General features: G+C 49.5%; 1 long non-coding RNA gene across 2 annotated transcripts in view; it reads right to left on the bottom strand.

The window, feature by feature from the left end:
• Positions 1 to 2856: 2856 nt before the first annotated feature.
• The window catches only part of LOC308053922, a 30870-nt gene continuing 15191 nt past the window's right edge, over positions 2857 to 18535 (bottom strand). For both annotated transcript variants that reach the window (XR_013923857.1, XR_013923858.1), the window contains one exon: positions 2857 to 18479. This is a non-coding gene — a long non-coding RNA (uncharacterized lncRNA). The remainder of the gene's footprint in view (positions 18480 to 18535) is intronic.

Below are 18535 nucleotides of genomic sequence, written 5' to 3' on the forward strand. Positions count from 1 at the left end.
TCAGCCTTCCCGGTGTGGAGCGGGCAACGCCAGCTGCCTCCCCAGCTTGCAGCCCGGGGTGCCCCGAGACCCCTCGTTCAGCTGGCTGTGGGAGAGCAGCCTCAGCCCAGACCCGGGGGTCCTGCAGCCGCGGGACATCCAACCCTGGAAAAAGACACCAACCCTTCGCAGATCTGCTCAGCCCCCTCTTCCCTGCCCCTGCGCCTCCTCAGACCTTGGGGGAAGAGAGAGGCAGACATTTTTTTCTTGCCTAAATGAAGAGCAGGGTAACCCTAAAGTGACCCCAGATGCCTGTGCTGACCTCCCCACCCAGCCAGCCTTCCAGAGCTGCTCTTAACCAAGAGCTCTGCAGCCAAGGCCAGACACCCAGGAGCCAGGGGGCGGCTGAGGGAGAATTAAGAGCCAAAATATCCCAATTCCTCCAGCAGTAACAATGCAGCAAGGATGCTGCTGGCTGCGCTGGGCTCCTCTGGGGTGGGAGTCCTGGAAGCTGTGCCTTGCCATGCAGTGTCACCACTGCCTTTGGGCTCGGATGGGGACAGCTGTACCGGCAGTAGACTCTGGGCTAAAACCCGTGCTTGTTGGCTGGTCAGCCAACCCCAAGCCTCAGCTGGTTCCAACTTAAAATGCAAAATCCAGCTGGCCTCAGGACAGGTCAAGCAGGGTGGGCATGTGGTTTTTGGTCTAATGCAGTATCCAGCTCACTTTAGTGCTGAGGGTGGGGGAGCCTGAAGTACAAGTCACTTTCTCACCCTCTCTCTGTACATGTAAGCTATTTATGCTTCTAGGGATGATGCCCAAAGCAGAAGGGAAGCCCTGGACAGCTGGCTGTGGTGCTTTGGGCAGCAGAAGCAAGGGCAGCTTCTTACAGTCTCCTTCAGATTACAGATCCACTGCAGTGGCACTGTGATCTCAGCTGCTTGTCCCAGTGTTCCTTGTGATCAGGCTGGGGAACGGATCTACAGATCTGGCTAGAAGTCATCCTGGTCAAGAGGGGGGGGGGGGGGGGGGGGCGGGGGGGGAAAAGGTTTGATGAGCTCAAGTGCCTGAACGAGCTCACAGCCTGACTGCTCAAACACTGTTGCCGCTGTGGGGAAACAGGAGAGAGGGGCTGGGGAAAAGAAATAGGTGGGACCAGCACTTTCAGCAAGAAGCATATGTCAGACATGCATGAGCACAGATCTGTGCGCTCCAGCTTTTAGCTTTGTCTCCTGCCCACCTCTCTGGGCAGCGCTTTTGTAGCCTTCAGTAGAGATGGAGGCGACCTGGTTAAGCACAGATGTTCAGCAGCCTCCAGCCCAGTGCCTTGACATCTGTCACTGCTGCCAGCCCCACGAGGATATAGCAAAAGGAGAAGGCACACAAGGGGTGGATTTTGTTAGTAATATCAACTATATGGGCAAACAATGTTCTTCAAGCAATATCACAGGACAAATCAAAACTACAGTGTGGATAAGCAGCACAAAGAGCCCTACAAGGCTCCAAAACCTGATTTAAAATAAAAGCTGAGCTAGGAAGCAACAGTATGAATCATGGCACACTGCAAGCAAGGATGGGATATATTTAATTTCCAGTTTATGAAGTCAGTTTTATTTATTTACGATTTATGCTCCAGTGTTTAGCTTATACACAAAGTAATGACTCATTTCTGAAGTAGCTACAAGTCATATTTGGAATAGTACATTTCCTCCATGAGGAAATGAGAAACACCAGTAGTCCTTTTGGTCCCATCATCTGAGCATCAGAGGAGAAAGGTTTGACGTTTGCACCAGAAGATTTCCCCTGCCACCATACCTCCTCGCTGCGGAAACTGCCTGTCCTCCGGGGTAGGAAACTCCTGTGTTGTTAACTAACTGCGCTGGGGAAAAAATGTGTCAGCAGTAACATTTGGCTTCTGAGCATTAAGGCTACAAAGCAGTCCCTTGACAGAGCACCAGCCGTGCCATAAATGGGACATAGTGGAGATTTCAGTGTGGAGCAAGCTGGTTTTGCTAGTGGACCAGATCCACAGCCTCTCTTGGGCCAAGGTCTGCAGCAGGCAGCTGACAGTATGGATGCATCTTTGGTGGCACAGCGTGAAGGGGAACGTGCCTCATGTTTGGGTTTATGCACAGCACGTGCTCAGTGCTTTTCTGCCCTGTGGTCCCAATGCAGTCCTTGTCTACAGGTTTTTGAATTTGCCCCTTTGGTTGCAACAATTAATCACAGGATTTCCCTGCCAATTAAACTCCATTATGAAAAATAATATTTTAATGAAAAAAACTTATGTCCTGTCACAAATATGATTTTCCCCCTGCTCTGTGCCACAGCCCAAGGTCCAGTGCATGTCCCGGGATGATGCAATTCATTGGGTTGAGCTCTCCCTTCTCAGCCTTGGTTCCACCTCTTTTACTGTCTCTCTTGTTGCCCCTGAAGCATATCTTTTTCACAGGTCTTGCCTTTTATCAGGGCTGTATTTTCAAGGGTCTGACTGCATTTCTGGAGATGCTAAGCTCTGGCACACAGAGATACCCATGCACTAGCAGGTCTCTGCTGCAGCGGGATGGGCTGTGGCTGCTGGTAGGGGCCAGCCCTGCAGCTGGGGATGCAGAGGTCCCTGGGGAGGCTGGAGAAGCCTCAGCTGTGTGAGGGAGTGGGACAAAGCCACAGAACCCTGGAGCAGCCCCCATAAATGCCTCAGAGGGTAGCAAAGGGCTGCAGACCCAACCTTCCCATGCCAGAGCTTGCTGACCATGAGGAGCTGCTTAAGGCACAGGGTGGCCCAGGTTTAAGGCAGTGCCCAGATGTCAGGAGGACCCCACAGCAAGGACCACCAAGCCACCCCAGCAAGCATTGCTTTTCCTTCCCCCCCCCCCTCCCCCCCAAGTGCAAAGCCAGGGAGCCAGCAGCCCTATTCCACCCAACACCAGCATCCCCAGCAGAACAGCCCCAGCTTGGCCAGTTCCCTGCCCCGGGGGCCCTGGTCTCCCCAGGGTGGGAGGGGGCTGTGGAAGCCTCTGGAGGAAGCGCAATCAGGCTGCTATTTCAAGCCTATTATCTCAGCTCTGCTACAGGCTTCCTGATAATTCCCTGAATTAGCCGGGCAGCTTTGTTCTCGAGTGTTTTTGTCAGATATCTTGGACTACACCGTGGGGAAGGGGGATGGGACGGGACAGGGCAGTGCGGTGGGGAGAGCAACAGGCACCACTGCTGCATGTTTACAAGTTCCCAGACAGGAACTACAAGGCTAATTAATTTCTCATTAAGGAAGAAGCTGAAGGATAAAGAAGCATAAAACCAGAGCTTTGGGAGATGCTGGAGTCCAAAGACACGCATACACGTCTTTCTCTTTCATCCATGAAAATGAGGCCCCTTTCATACTGCAAACACCTTGTTTCCTGGTTCTCCCTTTTATCACAAGGGCTCTGCCTCCCCAGGGCCCTCCTCCTCACCACCTGCGCTAGGGGCTGTGGGGCAGGGCAAACTGGGAATCACCACAGCCCCACAGGCCAGGCAAACCCAGGGGATTTCTGGAAAAAGCTGAGTCAGAGTCCCAGGGTGACACAGTGACAGTAGCTGGGCTCCCATCCTGGAATTCCCAGGGTGGATTCCCATCCCTGGAAACAGTCAAGGTCGGGTTGGACAGGGCTCTGGGCAACCTGGTCTGGTTGAAGATGTTCCTACTTATGGCAGGGGCCTTGGACTAGATGCCCTTTAAAGGTCTCTTCCAACCCAAACTATTCTGTGATCCACATCTCTGGGCATCACTGCACTGGCCATGGCGAGAGCAAGGCTTCAGCCAGCCCCATCCTTCCCTGCTGCAACGCATGGAATGGAGAGTGCCACAAGAAAAAAAAAGCTGGTATTGCTGCTCCACTGCTGCAGAGCGCCAGGGACAAGCTGGCAACCCTTCCTAGGTGGTGTCGTCCCTGTCCCTGCTACTGTTCCAAAGTCAGAAAAACTCCACGAACCTTGCATGTCTTCCACGAGCAGCATCTACTCAGGTTTGCACTTGAGTCCCCCCCCTACTGTACTTGTCCCTGGGGGTTCTGCTGCCCCCAGGGCCATTTACTTTGGCAAGCAGGGTTGCTTGCACAGGCTCTGGCAAATGGGGTGGTAAACAACTCAAGCAGAAGCAGGTACATCCTTGTTGCTGGACTGGGAAGACTTGGGTGCTAAAATAACACCCAGAGGTCTTGAAGTCTGGGGCTCATTTTAGATGAGATGACTTTATGGCCTCACAGCCCCGGGCGAGCTCCCGGGGGGCAGGAAGAGCTCACCCCCTCCCGCCAGCTGTGGGACCTGGTCAGGCCACCACAAACTGCACCACAAGCAGCCCCCAAAGCTGGTGAAAGGGACAGGCCACCCAGCAGGCAGCAAACGCCCAGTCCACCCAGCCCCAGAGGCTGGTCCCTGCCAACCACCCTGTCTTGTCTGGGGAAAAAGAAACTCTTTGCCAAGGTTTTATTTCACCTTTCTGTTGCAAATCCTCCATGAACAACCCAGGACCACCTGGCTTTCTGATGTGGCTGGAGGCCGTGGGCTGACACAAGCAGTTCACAGAGGCATCTTTTTTCTACATGAGGTTTGCCTCACACCATAGATTTTAAGTACTGTGAAAAATGGTCCATTTTGCCATGTTTGACAGACTGAGTATTTTATAAAACACCTTCTCTCAAGCAAATGAGCTAAGCCAACATTACATTGTATCAAGCGAATAATGAACGAGAGGGTAATCAATATATGTTTCTTACCTACACTTCTTGGAACACAAGTAGGGAAAGCAGGTGTTTCCTGAAGATGCAGTGTCATGAGGAGCTGATGGGGGTGGAGGTCTCCTGGGACTGTAGTGGGGATGGTGGCCATGCGGGATTTATCCTGGGGAGCTCCTGGCTGCCTGGTGGGATGGAGTAACATCCATCTTCAGGGCTGCAGGGGTGCACAGTGAGGTGGGGTGCAGCCAGCACTGAGCAGGAGGGAGGACTATGGGGCTTTCTCCTTCCCATCAGCCCCAGCCCCCAGGGCTCACAAGCGCATATGCAGAACTCATGGAACAATTTCTTCTTTCTGATTTACAGAAGGGTTTTTTTTCCCCCCAGCTTGGAATTCAGTTAGCTACAGTTTTCATGCACAAAGTGCCTGAATTGGCCAGAGTCAGGAGAGGTCCAGCCCTTCCCCACTCCCCCAAGGTGCTGGGGGAAATCACACAGTTCATTTTTTCTGGCTGCAGAATGCCTTTTCCTTTGCATTCTTCATCTCTCAGGTACTTAATCACCATGTTTCCTATTCACATGTCTGGTCATTTCACTTGTGTCAGGGCTCCTTAACTAGGAAATATCAAGATGTTTTCACCCTAGAAAGCCGAGAAGCATATAATTAGCCACCCAGGTAATAAATTACCTGTGCTCGCGACAGCCCACTGAGGGAACCTTTATTCTCCATCTCATCCTATTATGCTGAGCCAATTTAGCACATCTGTAGTTGTTTTAAAATAGTAATTTAGATGGAATCATAGCAAAAGGAAGCTTATTAACAACTTAGATGCCAAGAGAAAGATGGAAGGGACAGAGGCTGCCATGGAGGGAGAGGTTTGTTCCTGGCTGGAGGACAACACTTCAAGGAAAGACAAAATTTGCTGGAGCCTCCAGCTCCTTTGCTTAGAGCACCGTGTGGACAAAGCCCCACATTACCCCTCCAGCCTACTCTGGAGCCTCAGACAAAAGCTAACAGGGCTGGGGAACCATGCAGGCGTTTGACCATCGCATGATCTACACCTTCTGCACATGGGAGGGGACCAGGGGATGCTGATTCCTTCAACCATCATGTTGCTGAGCCCTGGACAGCCCCATGACACCGCTGCACTGCCCTGTTCCAAAGCCCCCATCACCTTCTCCTGCTTACCATGAGGACGAATGCAAGTCAGCAGTGACATTTAGCTGGTGAGTTTTCCGATGTCCCCAGCTGGCAGACCTGTCCCCTAAGGCTGTTGGTTCGTGGTCCCCAGCTGCATGGCCTCGGGGCTCTGCTCCTTGGAAAATCTTCCAAGCTTGGCACTGCTGTGTGGGGCACCAGGCTCTGCAGGTGAGAATTGTGGTGGACAGCTGAGACCTCAGGCCACCAGCCAACTACAAAACACCAAGAGCAACTGCTGGGAACAAAAGAGCAGCTCCAACACGGAGGGAGAAGAGAGAGAATTAGTATCAGTGCATGTGTAAATAAAAGCAGCCAGTTTCCGTCTCTATGCTGCAAAGCTGTAATCCCAGCGCAACCATCTAGGTCAATGTTTGTAATGAGATCATGTTCTCCAAGCTTCCATGTAACAGCCTCAAACACAGAATCGCTGAAGTGCATTCAGCAGAACCAGTGTTTGCTCAGATAGGCACTTTGTCAGCCAGCACCCTTCTCTAATGCACCCTGTGCATCGCCTGGGCCAGGCTTGCTTGGAGTCTTCATCATGATCAACAGTAGGGTTTGCTGAGCAGCAGCTCAGGTTGCCAGCACCAGCCATTGATACCAGGTGCAAACTAAGAGTTCTGTGCCTTGGCACCATCTGCTGAGTAAATTAACTGTTCATTTCACCAAGCCAGCCTTTCCTCCTTCCTCCTTGTTCTCTTCACTATCCATCGTCCAAGCCCTGTGTTAGACACTCTCCATCTTTGTTGCAGTGACCAGGACTCTCCCGAGAGCTATACAAGAGCTCTCCACTTCAGGCAGGAACAAGCGTGCTGCTGTGAAACCTCCCCATTCCACCTGCAGTCTGAAATTCATTCCCTCCCTATGCTATGGGGCATTTCACAGTTACAGTAGGATGAGGGGGAATAAACATAATTTTTTAGGCTATAATAAAGAGACGGAAGAGCGCCCCAGCTCCACTTTGAATCCCAAGCAGATGTTCATCTGGACATCACCATCCTATATCATTGAACACAGTGGGCTAGAGCCCACCCTTTGGCTCTGAGGCCCCTTCCACACCTCAGCCTGTCCATGCACAGCTGAGCTCTCTTGTCCTGCATCCATCTCCCCAATGATGAGCCTGAGCTGTACCTGCACAGAGCCTGGAGCTTCCTCACTAGTGTGCTGAGCTGGACGTGGGGACACCACCAGCACAGCAAAGGGCCACAGGCCAGTACCCTGGGGGCTGTCAATGCAGCCAGAACACTCGGGTCAATTGGATACTTCAGGAGTCCCTGTGACCTCTTAAGTAGAGGGGCTGTAGCTGAGACCCACAAAACTCAGGGTCTGGTTGAGGTCTGGAAGGCAGCAGGGCATGGAAAAGTCTGGCAGAGATATACCAGAGCTAGAATGGGCACTGGGAGCATTGGAAAACATGCCCAAGTCCCAGATCCTGCCTCCCTGCCCACCCACAGCTGGCTCCAGCTGGGCCCCCTGGTGAGGAGAGCTCAGGCATCCTGCAAGAGGCTGTTTCCATGGCCCTTTTCCAACCGAACAGTTAATCCTAGCCCAATTCCTTGCAACAAGGACGAAAACCCACATGAAAGAGACTGTTTTTCCAATTTCCTTCCTTGTCTGGTAGCCTGGAGAGCACATCTACTTTGAATAAAGCATCCTGGCATTTCCCTTGCCATCACCTAACCACTGATTGCTGCTTCAGCTCCCTCCCCACCTCTGCTTGCTGCCACTGGAAGCTAATCTGTGCAGGAGGACCTGGCCTGGACCAGCATTAGCCCTTACATATAAGTGGAGCAGACAGGGCTCTGAACTTTGTGCATCCTCCTGAGGCCACATGCTGTTGGTTTTTTTCTTCAAACCAAAACTTAGCACTGCTTAGTCAACAAGGAATAAAAAGGATTTGCAAAATATTTCACTGTAGCCCTCTCCAGAGCAATGCTACAAGATGGCACAGCGCAGCCACTGCTGTGAATTACTTTACAAAGGGATCCCCCACACCATGGAAACCGGATCATCCCCAGGCAGCAGCATAAGCATGAACTGGTTCCTGGCTTGCTGGGACACTTGGGCTTAGGGAGACCTTGGAGGTTGTGAGGGTGAGCAGCAGATTTGCCTAAAAAAGGCAGAGCAAAGCACATCAGAGGAAGCTGTCCCCTGCAGTTTTATTTTTCCTTTCTTATTTCTTATTTACACAGGTTTTTTGAGCTCTGCTCTCATATTTTTGCCCTTTGCAAATGGAAAAGTGTAACACAACATGCCAAAGTCCTGACCCTGAATAACTATGCACAATATCCCTCCATATCAACTCACCAAGTCCATATCCAGTTAATCAGCTCGTGGAAAACCAGGTCACATACAAACATCTACTCTCTAGGTTCCGAAGAGGATTTTTTTCATACATTTAGAGGCCAGCAATGCTTCTCTTCCATTTAATTCAGATGCCTCGGCCACATGCGTATCTGTGAAGTGAGGCCCCCCCACAGAAGACAAGCCATGTCTGAAGCCTCCAGAAGTTCACCTCCCATCCCAGAGGTGCCCGTCTTCCTGACTGGCACTCCCCCTCGCTCCTCTGGCCAGATGGCTCACTGCAGCAGACTGTCGTCAAATTACCACTTTCTGGAACCGCTCAGTGTATCATTTGCCTTATGCTTTCATTGAACGGATCATTGACCCCACTTTTCCTCATTGTCTTTGATTATCCGAGGACATCCCATTCACTGCCTTGTACAGAGTTCCCAAGAGGTTCCCACCCCGTCCACACATAAACCAAAGCAAACACCCTCTCGTTTTTCAGAAGTCTGGATCCATCCCCTCTGATGAATCATTCCCCTGGATCCACATTTCACTACAGGACGGGAAGTGGAGGAATGGTTGTGGGTTTAGTCAACTGTGGATTCATGAAAATGGAGGGGGGAGGGGGGGAAATTACTTGACTCAAACATTAGTTAGCAAATCAAATTACTCTCCACTTAATCTATATTTTTAAGGCTTAATTGTATTACTGGGGCTGTAATACAGTGAAAATACAATTATTGATGGAGAGATTGCAAGAATGGCATATTTAGGAAAGCAAGAAGAAAGGGCACTTAGCTGGTATCGATGAAGGAGGAGCTGAGAGCTACCCTCTGCTGAGACAAAGACTTTCCTTTTGCAGGGATTCTAGTTCATATCCTAAATTAGGTTGCAGCTGATGCAAGCTGAAGGCTCCCCCCAGTCACCAAGTTTTATTTGATATTACTAATCTGCTGCACAGCCACCAGTGATTTGGACGCTGTGGAGGACCTGAGTGAGGATGGGGATTGTTTTACCTGTCGGAGGATCTATCAAGCACCTCGCTTACCGTGCCAATAAACATCCTGCTCTTTTACAGCGTGCTGAGGACCAGGGAGCGTGTCGATCACTCTTCCATGTACAATTATTGAACCTACCATTGATTTTTCTGTCCAAACCACCATCGCACAAACCTTTCTGTCTGCTACCACAGGGGACAGCCTTCGTTACTTACTGCTGCTCAGGTGCCAGCAAGCCCAGGGCTGGTTCCTGCTCGTCCCGCAGTTATCCATGGGATCAGCATGCTCCGTGCCATCTCAACAAACAAGCCACCTGCCAAGGAGTGACACAGATTTACAACGGAAAAGGGCTTTGGTCCTGGAACCAGCCCAACTCCATGCTTGTGCCAGCACCTGTGAGGCTGCTAAAGTCAGAAGAGAATTTCCTTTTTGGAAGTTTAAAGACAAGTAAGGCTCAGAATAATTAAAATCCCTTCTGCAATGCCATTAAATATAAGTACAAATGGTGTTAATATCTCTGGTTACTACAAGAGCATTCCCAAGCACCGTCTAATTGTCTAATTAAATCACTAAGAGCTTAGGTTAGTGACAACGTAATCCTTAATGGTGCCTTGCTTGTACATTTATATAAGGTACTGTACAAGATTGTTGTTTATCTAATTAATCCCCAAGGTCAGATTTGGAGCTGGTCTGCAAGGTAATGTAATTTAGGTCCCTTGCATTTTGTCAGGCTTGCTCAGACCTACTTACACCCATTTGCTGCATCGAAGGAGGTGAAGCGATGCAGCCTATGTGCTGTGGAGTGGGAGGGCAGCCTCTGAACACCTTCACGGAGGACAGAGATCACCTTCTCCACTCCTTCCTTGTCCAGACTGCTGCTGTCATTGCTCCTCTCTCATCCAGGCATTCCTCTTCTCCAGGCTGCTGCTGTCCTTGCAGCAGCCCAGCATGGTCTGCAAGGGGAAGGGGCGAGCAGCACACAGTGCAGCTTGGGGCAGATGTCCCAAGCCAAAGGATGCGTTGAGGAGTCACAGACCCATCTCAGGAGCCTGTCACCTGCTCCCTTGCTGCACAGACAGAGCACACCATGCTGCATTGCCCTCACATAGGATCGTGATAGACAGAGAACCATGTCCTGCAAGAAAGTTGAGAGCAGAAGCAGATATTTTCTTACAGAAAGAGCTGAAAAGCCCTGTTGCCCCCATCCCCTCCCACAGCAGGACCCCAGGGTGCCCAAGCAGAACCCCGATCCCAGAGAGCACAGGCCTGGGAGGGGGCCCCTGAGGAGGAGGAGAACCCCTGGCTGCCTCCCTGGCTATGGGCAGTGCAAAGGCAGGGAGCAGGGCTCGGCAGAGCTGCCTGCAGTGCTCTGGGACGAGGTTTAAAGGCCAGACAGGAGCAGAGGGCAGGGGAAGTGCCCGAGAGCAGCACCCTGCCCCACTTTGAAGCATACCAGCTCCTGCTGCCCCTGCCCCCTAACACCCGCTGTCGCCAGATGAAGGCAGGCTCTAATGCCACTCGTCATAAATGCCAGAAAAGAGGCAACTTTTCTTTTATACCCTTTCCTTTGAAATTATGATTTCCCTCCCACCCCACCCCGCCTTTTCCCCACTTCTAAAGTTGGATCAGACAACGCTGATCGCTTTGGATAGTAACCGTTCGGTCTGAATTCCTGGGCAGGCTGTCAAGTTGTCACAGACCGTCCATGTGCAGTGAGTGGATGGTGCTCCATTGTCCACAAATCAGGAACAGATGTGAACATCCTGACAGCCACGGGCTCCTGCTGCAGCCTGCCGCCACTGAAATAAAAGAGAAGCCGAACTCCCAGAGACGTGGCGATTGCTGGCCCCCCCTCCCCACCCCATTTCTCACAATGAAATATGCAAAGTGTTAAGAACAATGGGCACATTATGAATAAAGATGTGCAGCTGGGCCAATAATAACCCCTTCCCAATTGATGCCAGTCTTGACCCAAAAATCATCCCCAAACTGGGCTGGCAGCTCTGCTGGAAAACCCACCCCAGAAGAGGGGAAGGGAGGGCTCTGTCCCCCCATACCCCCCCAAGTAAAGGGCAGCATTTCCAGCACGTGCATATAGCACCAAATTCAACGCCATCCTAATCCTGGCTCAAACCTGGGAGTCAACTGCAACAGATCTAACAAACAAGCCTGACACGATGCCACTAGTCTCGCTCACGAGAAGTAACTTACGGTCCCAGGGGCCCTGCTAGGAGACCTTTGATACGATAAATTCAAACAGAAGGCCCTATCCAGCATGAGGCACCAAGTCAAAATTTGGTCTGATATAAATGTAGCTCAGCCAACACTTTTAAGAGCTGTGGTGCCAGGGCTGCATCTTCATTTCCACGGTCAGGGGTGTATAATTCCCCTCTTACATTCCTGGGTTTTCTGCTTTCTTTTCATTTACACCACTGTAAATCAGTATTTGCTTCATTGAAATCTGCAGCAATGTAAACACTCTATTTGTGAGGAGAAGGCTGGCTTTTTTTAAAACTCCAATTGGTATCTTTTACCGGGACGCATAAAGCAGAGAACAGATTTCCACTTATATTTGTTGTATTTCAAACAGAAGCAAATGTTTATAGCTGGGCTGTAAACCACGATAATGTGGGACAGATACTTTACAGAAGCCACACTCACAGACAAAAGAAAAGTAGAACCCACGAGTTAGCTTGAAAGTTTGGCTTGCCTCCGCAATGCTGCGCCTGCTTTCGATGCACTTACCGAGCATCAGTCACATCCCACACATTTATAAAATTACACACGCACTGAAGTCATGCACCGACCAAAATACACATGCACTGAGTCACACTTCTCTGAAATTTAATTTGCATCCAGTCCCATATTTATGCAATTTCACACACTTATGAATGGAGATCCTGACAGCACAGAACCCATTGCACAGGAGCTGGAGCAGAGCTCTCCACGCCACTTGTGCCTCACATATTTACATTTAGCTTCAATCATCACCTCTGCAAAACAGGGTGCACACATACTCTTGCATTGCTCAAATGGGCATCAGGACGCTGGGAGATGGTGAGATCTTGCTACCGTCCCCCAGATCATAGCAAATGGACATAATTCCCTGTAAAGTGCTAGAAGGCACCAGCACCCCTCACACATCCCCAGGGCTTGAGCCAGCGCATCACTAATTCCTGCTGTCTCTTCGAGACCTTCTCTGACAAACAGTTTCCGTGACCCAGGAATGTTATCTTAGTAAATCAAAAACGTAAACATTTAGGTTCAGGACTGTGCTGAATGGATTTGAAAATGAGTTATGGTAGGAACCCGGTGAGGAGTCTGAGTTTGGCTTGGCAGTTGCCTCCTTTGCCTGGAACCTGCTTTTCAAGATTAAATACGATACTCTGCAATACATCCAAAATGTCAATTACTCCAAGTCTCTCAGGTTCGCAATTACAGAATGCAAGTCATGTTCAGCATTTTATGAAACTGCTTTTTTTGGCATGGACCATCTTTCTCTTATTGTAAAAAATAACTTTCAAATCAAAGCATTAAATCAAGGCACATACACTGGGACGGAACGCTGGTCTGAGGCTGCGCTGTAAACTCTTTCAGGCATGCAACTGGAAGGGAGCTGAGCGAGCAGGTTTCTGGCCGGGGAATGAGAGCACCAAGTAGCAAATCAGGGGGAAAGAATGTGGAACAGTCTCTGCTGAGGAACGCCTAATCCCACCATCACTGATTTAAATCCCACAGTCACCTTGTTATAACCCCCTGTGGGGCAGGGAGAAGTGAGCCTCGAGAAAACACCTCTCCCATCCCACTGGAATCCAATAAGTACTGTCATGGCTCAGGCTTTCGCCTGCTACAGCAGCAGCTGCAGGCAATTTCTTTCAGGCTTTTCCAAGCTTTAGGTCTTCTCTGCCAAAGGCACCCTGACCCCTTTCTTCCTCTGCATCTGTAGGGTGGGGAGGCAAGCACAATGAATTTGGGAACGCTGACCCAACATAGTACTTACAGTGCTGAGCCAGGGCAGGACACTTGTTTGCAAGTGGTTGCATCCTTTGAGTGCTTGATGAGCTGGGAGCAAGGCGCGCTTCCCTGCGAAGGTCATGCACCGCTCCGTACCGACACGGCCTGTATTGTTCCCTGGCAAAGTCGTGATTAGAAGGGAAACTATTTGCCTCTGGATGGGTGAGCCGGCTTTACTGGGCTTTACTTTGCCTTCTTTCCATTGTGATTTTACTTGCAACTTCCCAGCATTTCAAGGCACATCAGATCCTCCAAGGTCAGGGGAAACCCTCAGTGCTAGATCATTAAGGATGCTTTAATTTGTGTCACTCCTGAATGGAAGAGCCAGCAGACCTGGTAAAACCTGTGCTTCACGTGGTACCTTGGCCAGAAGCACAGTCAACCTCATGCAGGTTTTAATGAGAGTACGGACGCTGACACCCACCCTGCCTCCCAGCAGCCCAACCGGATTCCCGGCAGGGCTGGAGATTTCCCTCCTGCTCTGGTTTCGGTCTTGTTGATGTTCCTGTCTCAGCCACTTACGCCCTGTTCCTGTGTGGGGTTAAGCCGGGGAGGCTCCACGCCAGGACTGGGTGCAGCCATCCCAGGCTCTGAATAAGCACTTTTTCACCTGTGTACACATTTCTTTCTTTCTGACAAGCAGCTTTGGCATGGGGAGAGCTGCAAGATCGCAGGTTTGACGGTTCCATACCACATTTGGTTGCTAAAAAGCCCGCCAGCAGCATCCCTCTCTCCAAGTGCCAGCCTTGCACCAGGCATTAAAACCACCAGTGCTTTTGTGCAGGGCACAGAGACGCTGTCAGCATCCCAGCACTTCGCTGGCCCCTGGCTTCCAGAGCTTCCGCCTCGGTACTTTTCAACAGCACCAGATTCATTTACTGTAGGATAAGGGAAAGGGAACATGCATCTGGCAGAGGCACAAGGAGGCAGGAACCAGAAGCTGAGGAAGGACTGAAGCTGGCCAAAGAGTCTTAAAATTCCCTGCAGTTGGACTCAAGAGCACCATTCCTCCAGACCCTGCTGCGGGCTTGGGCCCCTTTTGGATGCTCTTCCCAGGGATGCAGGTGCACAGTGTTAAGAGATCATTTCCTGTTCGCGCTGCAGTTTCAGGGATGGATTTACCACTGGGCTAAGTTCACCCTCCTTTGCTCAGGGTTTTTTTTGTTGGTTTGTATTTTTTTTCTCACCACGTCCCTTTATTCCCCACAAGCACCTAAAAATTGGGCAGATCTTCTGCAACGCTAGAGACCATCCTGTTCAGCAGGGAAAAACCCAGATGGTCTCCCAAAAGGCATGGTTCTCGTCAAGGGAAGAGACAAATGGCTCCATGGCAAGGGTTTTGCAATAGATAAGGAACTGGGGGAATATTAGGAAATGCAAAAGGCAGAGTGAGAGACAAGCTGAAAAACAGGCAATAACTCTCCCTCAGCTGAAAAGGGCTTTAATTGCCAATCACACAAAGGTGATCAGTAAAACCAGCCTGAAGTGGAGAGTTCATTTGAAACACATGCAGCAACTGTTTAAGTTGCCAGTGGAAGTGCAATTAAGCACAGGAGCCGGGGAATGGGACCTGCTGGAGCCAATACAGATGGCCCCACATTACCACAGCTTAAAATAAAAACCTCCCTAATTGCACAAGTTGAGGGAAAGTGAGAGATTTGCCCTCTTGTAGGTTAGGATGGGTTTTTTTCTCCCCTGGATCAGCACTAACCTTTCAAAGAAATATGCCACTCTGAAAAACTCTGCTTACAAAGTCAAGTGAACAACTCAAAAATTAACAGACCCTTTGTCTACCTCTCAGAAGCCCGATTCCCTGCATCTCACCTGTAGCACATGTGAAAGGGGAAAGTAATGCTTATTCCAAAAGGGAGAGGTTTGCAGAAGGAAAAAAGGATCAGCCTCTGTGTCAGATGGACGAAGTTAGTGTGGTCACACACTCAGTGATGTCTCCTTTCCTCTCTGCCCTCTGATTTAACTCCACTCTTGTGCCTTCAGTTCTCCTATTGGGAACTATTTTCATTTCTAATTACCCAGACATCTGGAGTGCTTCAACCTGGTCACTCATCTGCAATAATGCCTCTGCATTGCAAAAGCAGCGTCACGTAATAACGAATATCTGATAGAAAAAAATTAATAGTATAATAGAAACAGATAGTATCTGTCTTTTATATCACCTTGTAATTTAGGGCATAGGTTAAAAAACTATTTTAAGAAGGGATACCATACAAAAGGAAGCATTTTTGTAGCAAAACTCATCTGAGGGCTGTTTGTATGTGCTGAGGGAGGAAGGGGTCACCCCATGTTCCCATTCTTGCTGGGGAAACATGCGTGAGTGCAAAGCCACAGAGCATCCTCTGGGGTTTTGGAGACATTGGTCTCTGTACGACACTGCCATCTGGAAAAAACATTTATCACCACTGCCCTCTGAGAAGAGGACAGGGCCAGGAGCTCCAGAGCCCTCCCTGCCTCTCCAAGCTCCACTGCTGCAGCAGGGCTGGACCTGCGGGGGATGAGCACAAGGGAAAGATTGGTGCTCTAGTTACCTTCTGGAAATATATTCCTGTGAGCTCAGGCTCCCTTTATGAGCAAAGATTCAAGTCTTAATGACAAAATGAGTTATGCTCAGAGGAAACTAAAACGTACAGTAAAACACAATTTTATCTCACTGAAAACCAGCCCCCCAGCAGGGCACAGACCAGCAAGCCCCCAGTATCTACAAGCACCAAGGGGTATTTCCCCCCACTCTGTCCCTTCTTTCCTCTGGCCAAGAAATTAGCGCTGGTGAAAAGACAACAAACCGGCAGCAACAGACATACTGACCCTCACCAATCCTGGCCGTGAGCAAACAGGTGCAACCCTCATAGACCTGCTCAGACACATGGCAAAGGATCAAGCACCATCGATGCTTATCAGCTAAAACAATAAAAATAGTCTGTCTTGAAAAACAAGCCCCCCCCCACCCCTGTCACCCAGTGCTACATAAACTGGAGGGCAGCCACCCATCTTATTTCAAAGCATGTCCCCTGACACAGAGCTGGTGACAGTGCATAGCAGGAAAAGCTCTCATCAGGAAACACCTTGAACTCCAAGTCTTTAATGTATAAATCTGGCTTTCTCCAGCCCAGCACACAGGACTGCCCGTGTCAGAGTTTCCTCCAGCCACAGTGCAGGGAAGTGGTGGTGCCTCAGCAACCTGCAATCAGCCTCAGGCTTACAGCAAGATGCTGGGAAGAATTTTTTCTTTGGTAGATGTTCCTACAGTGCAATTCGACTTTGAAAGCAAAACTCAGTTCCCATTCCACACTACATCTCCAGAAAGGCTGCTTACACAAAGCCTCCAGCCTCAAACCAGAGTTGAGGCAGCAAGACGAGTCCATCCCACCACCGCACACGTCCTTCCACCGTCATTGCCATTAGCTGTTGAACGCAGTCCAACAGCGCTCTAAGAGATGCCGAGAGCCTGTCACTTGCAGCATGTGCTCTTTCTCATTCACTCCCCAAGAGAGATAATTGTGGATGGAGTGGAAATCTTTCCGAGTAAAGCTTTTTAGTTTGTTTTCTGTATACATGTTGCTGTGTGTTTATACTGGGCTGGAGAGGGTGTATTAAAACTGGGGAATATAGCATGCGCTTTAAGCATGTAATTACTAGAAAAAGATATTGGTACACTGAGAAGAGCTTAAGGGGAATCCAGGCAGAAATGTTTTAAGAGCAGCATCTGCCTACTTCAAGCAAGCGGCAGCTAAAGGGAAAGATGACAGCATCCTGCAAATAGCTTGAGTACATAAACACTGCAGAGAAAGGAGGCTTACACTACAGGCTGCTGAGAGCAAGGGATCACGTTAATAAAAGAAAACTTAAGCTGAATATTGTTAAACTTCCTGACAGTGAAGTTATGCTGAGATACCATCTCCCTCAGGGAAAGACGCATGAGAGAGGATGTTCTGAGGTTTGCTGAGCAGCGTACTGCATCTTCTGTGCCAGGGCAGGAGACCTCTGGACCTCGGCCTGCAGGCTGCCCATCCAGGAGGGAGCTGAAGGGTTGCAGGCGTGCTCCTAGCCTGCAGCAGTCCTGCTCCTGACAGTGGAGGCAGTTTTGTTTTTTAATGACTAAAGTAATAACTTAAGGAGATGGCATCAGGTGAGACTATCAATGCCAGGTATAGAGGGATGCTCTAGTCCCCGTGAAAATTCATCTGTAATCCCGTGGTAAGCTCCGCTGCCAGGGCACGCATTTGCATTCCTTTGACTTTAGCACTCAAGAATAAATGTAACCCTTGAAATGAACCTTTGCTCTTAGCTGGGCATTTCTAACATCCATCTCATTCACAGCTCTTAAGGAAGAGTAAAGCCAGGCCACAGCTCTCCTGAGCAGTCAAGAGCTCCTTCCTTTCGCTCTTCATCCAAACGGCTCCTTTTATAAAAGGTGTAAATGCCTAATTATCTGCCACTCTTCTGCTGAGGGTTTTGTTTCAAATTCGCCACTAATTCACTAGATGTTAATGGCCAAAAATGCAGACAAAGGAAAGAGCCAGGGCTGAGGGAGTGCCCAAGGGCAGGGTGGTCCTTGTCCTGAGCAACAGCCCATCAGAAACAGAACTGCAAATGCTCGAAGACCCAGAGGGTGAGGTGACCATTTCTCTCTTCTGCTGACTTTTTCATTTCCAGCCCCCCCCCAATTTTAATAAATCACAAGTTCAATTTAAAAAAAAAAAAAAAAATTGAAGGGAAGATTTTGCACACTTGGATTAGAGAATGCCCACCACTTCCCAGAGGCAAAAAATGAAAATTAGCAATGCAAAAAACATGCACAACAGCAAAGCCACATTAAAGCATCATCCTGAGCCACTCAGGCCTTCCCAGGCCCTGCTGTCTGTCAGAGTCCTCGACTGGGTTATCATTTTGCTTTGCAATCCTACTCAAACTCTTTAAACACCATTAAGCGCAGACACCAATACTGATACAGCATCGCTGATTGCACCAAGGAGGGATGCACGGCCATTTAGGACCCTATTAAGTAAATACAGTGAAAGCAGGCAGTCATAACCAAGTAATTAAAAAAACATCAAATTATTTTTTTATAGTTAGAACTACCAGAAACTTTCTGTTCATCCCAGCACAAGTACTGTTCCCTGATGGTGAAAGGGTTTTTTTGGGTAGAGGAGGGAGAGCTGCTGTCCTTCACAATTAATTATGAAGATGGGTTAAGAATTAATCAGGTAAAGGGAGGGATCTGAAAACAAGCAGGACCAGGAACTACTAGATTTGTCCCTTAAAATAATTTAACTGGCTATTGAAGCTTGTCGGAGACGCAACACACACATCCTCACACAAATCCACAG

The sequence above is a fragment of the Falco punctatus genome, assembly GCF_963210335.1.
Source record: "Falco punctatus genome assembly, chromosome: 15".
NCBI classification, from domain to species: domain Eukaryota; kingdom Metazoa; phylum Chordata; class Aves; order Falconiformes; family Falconidae; genus Falco; species Falco punctatus.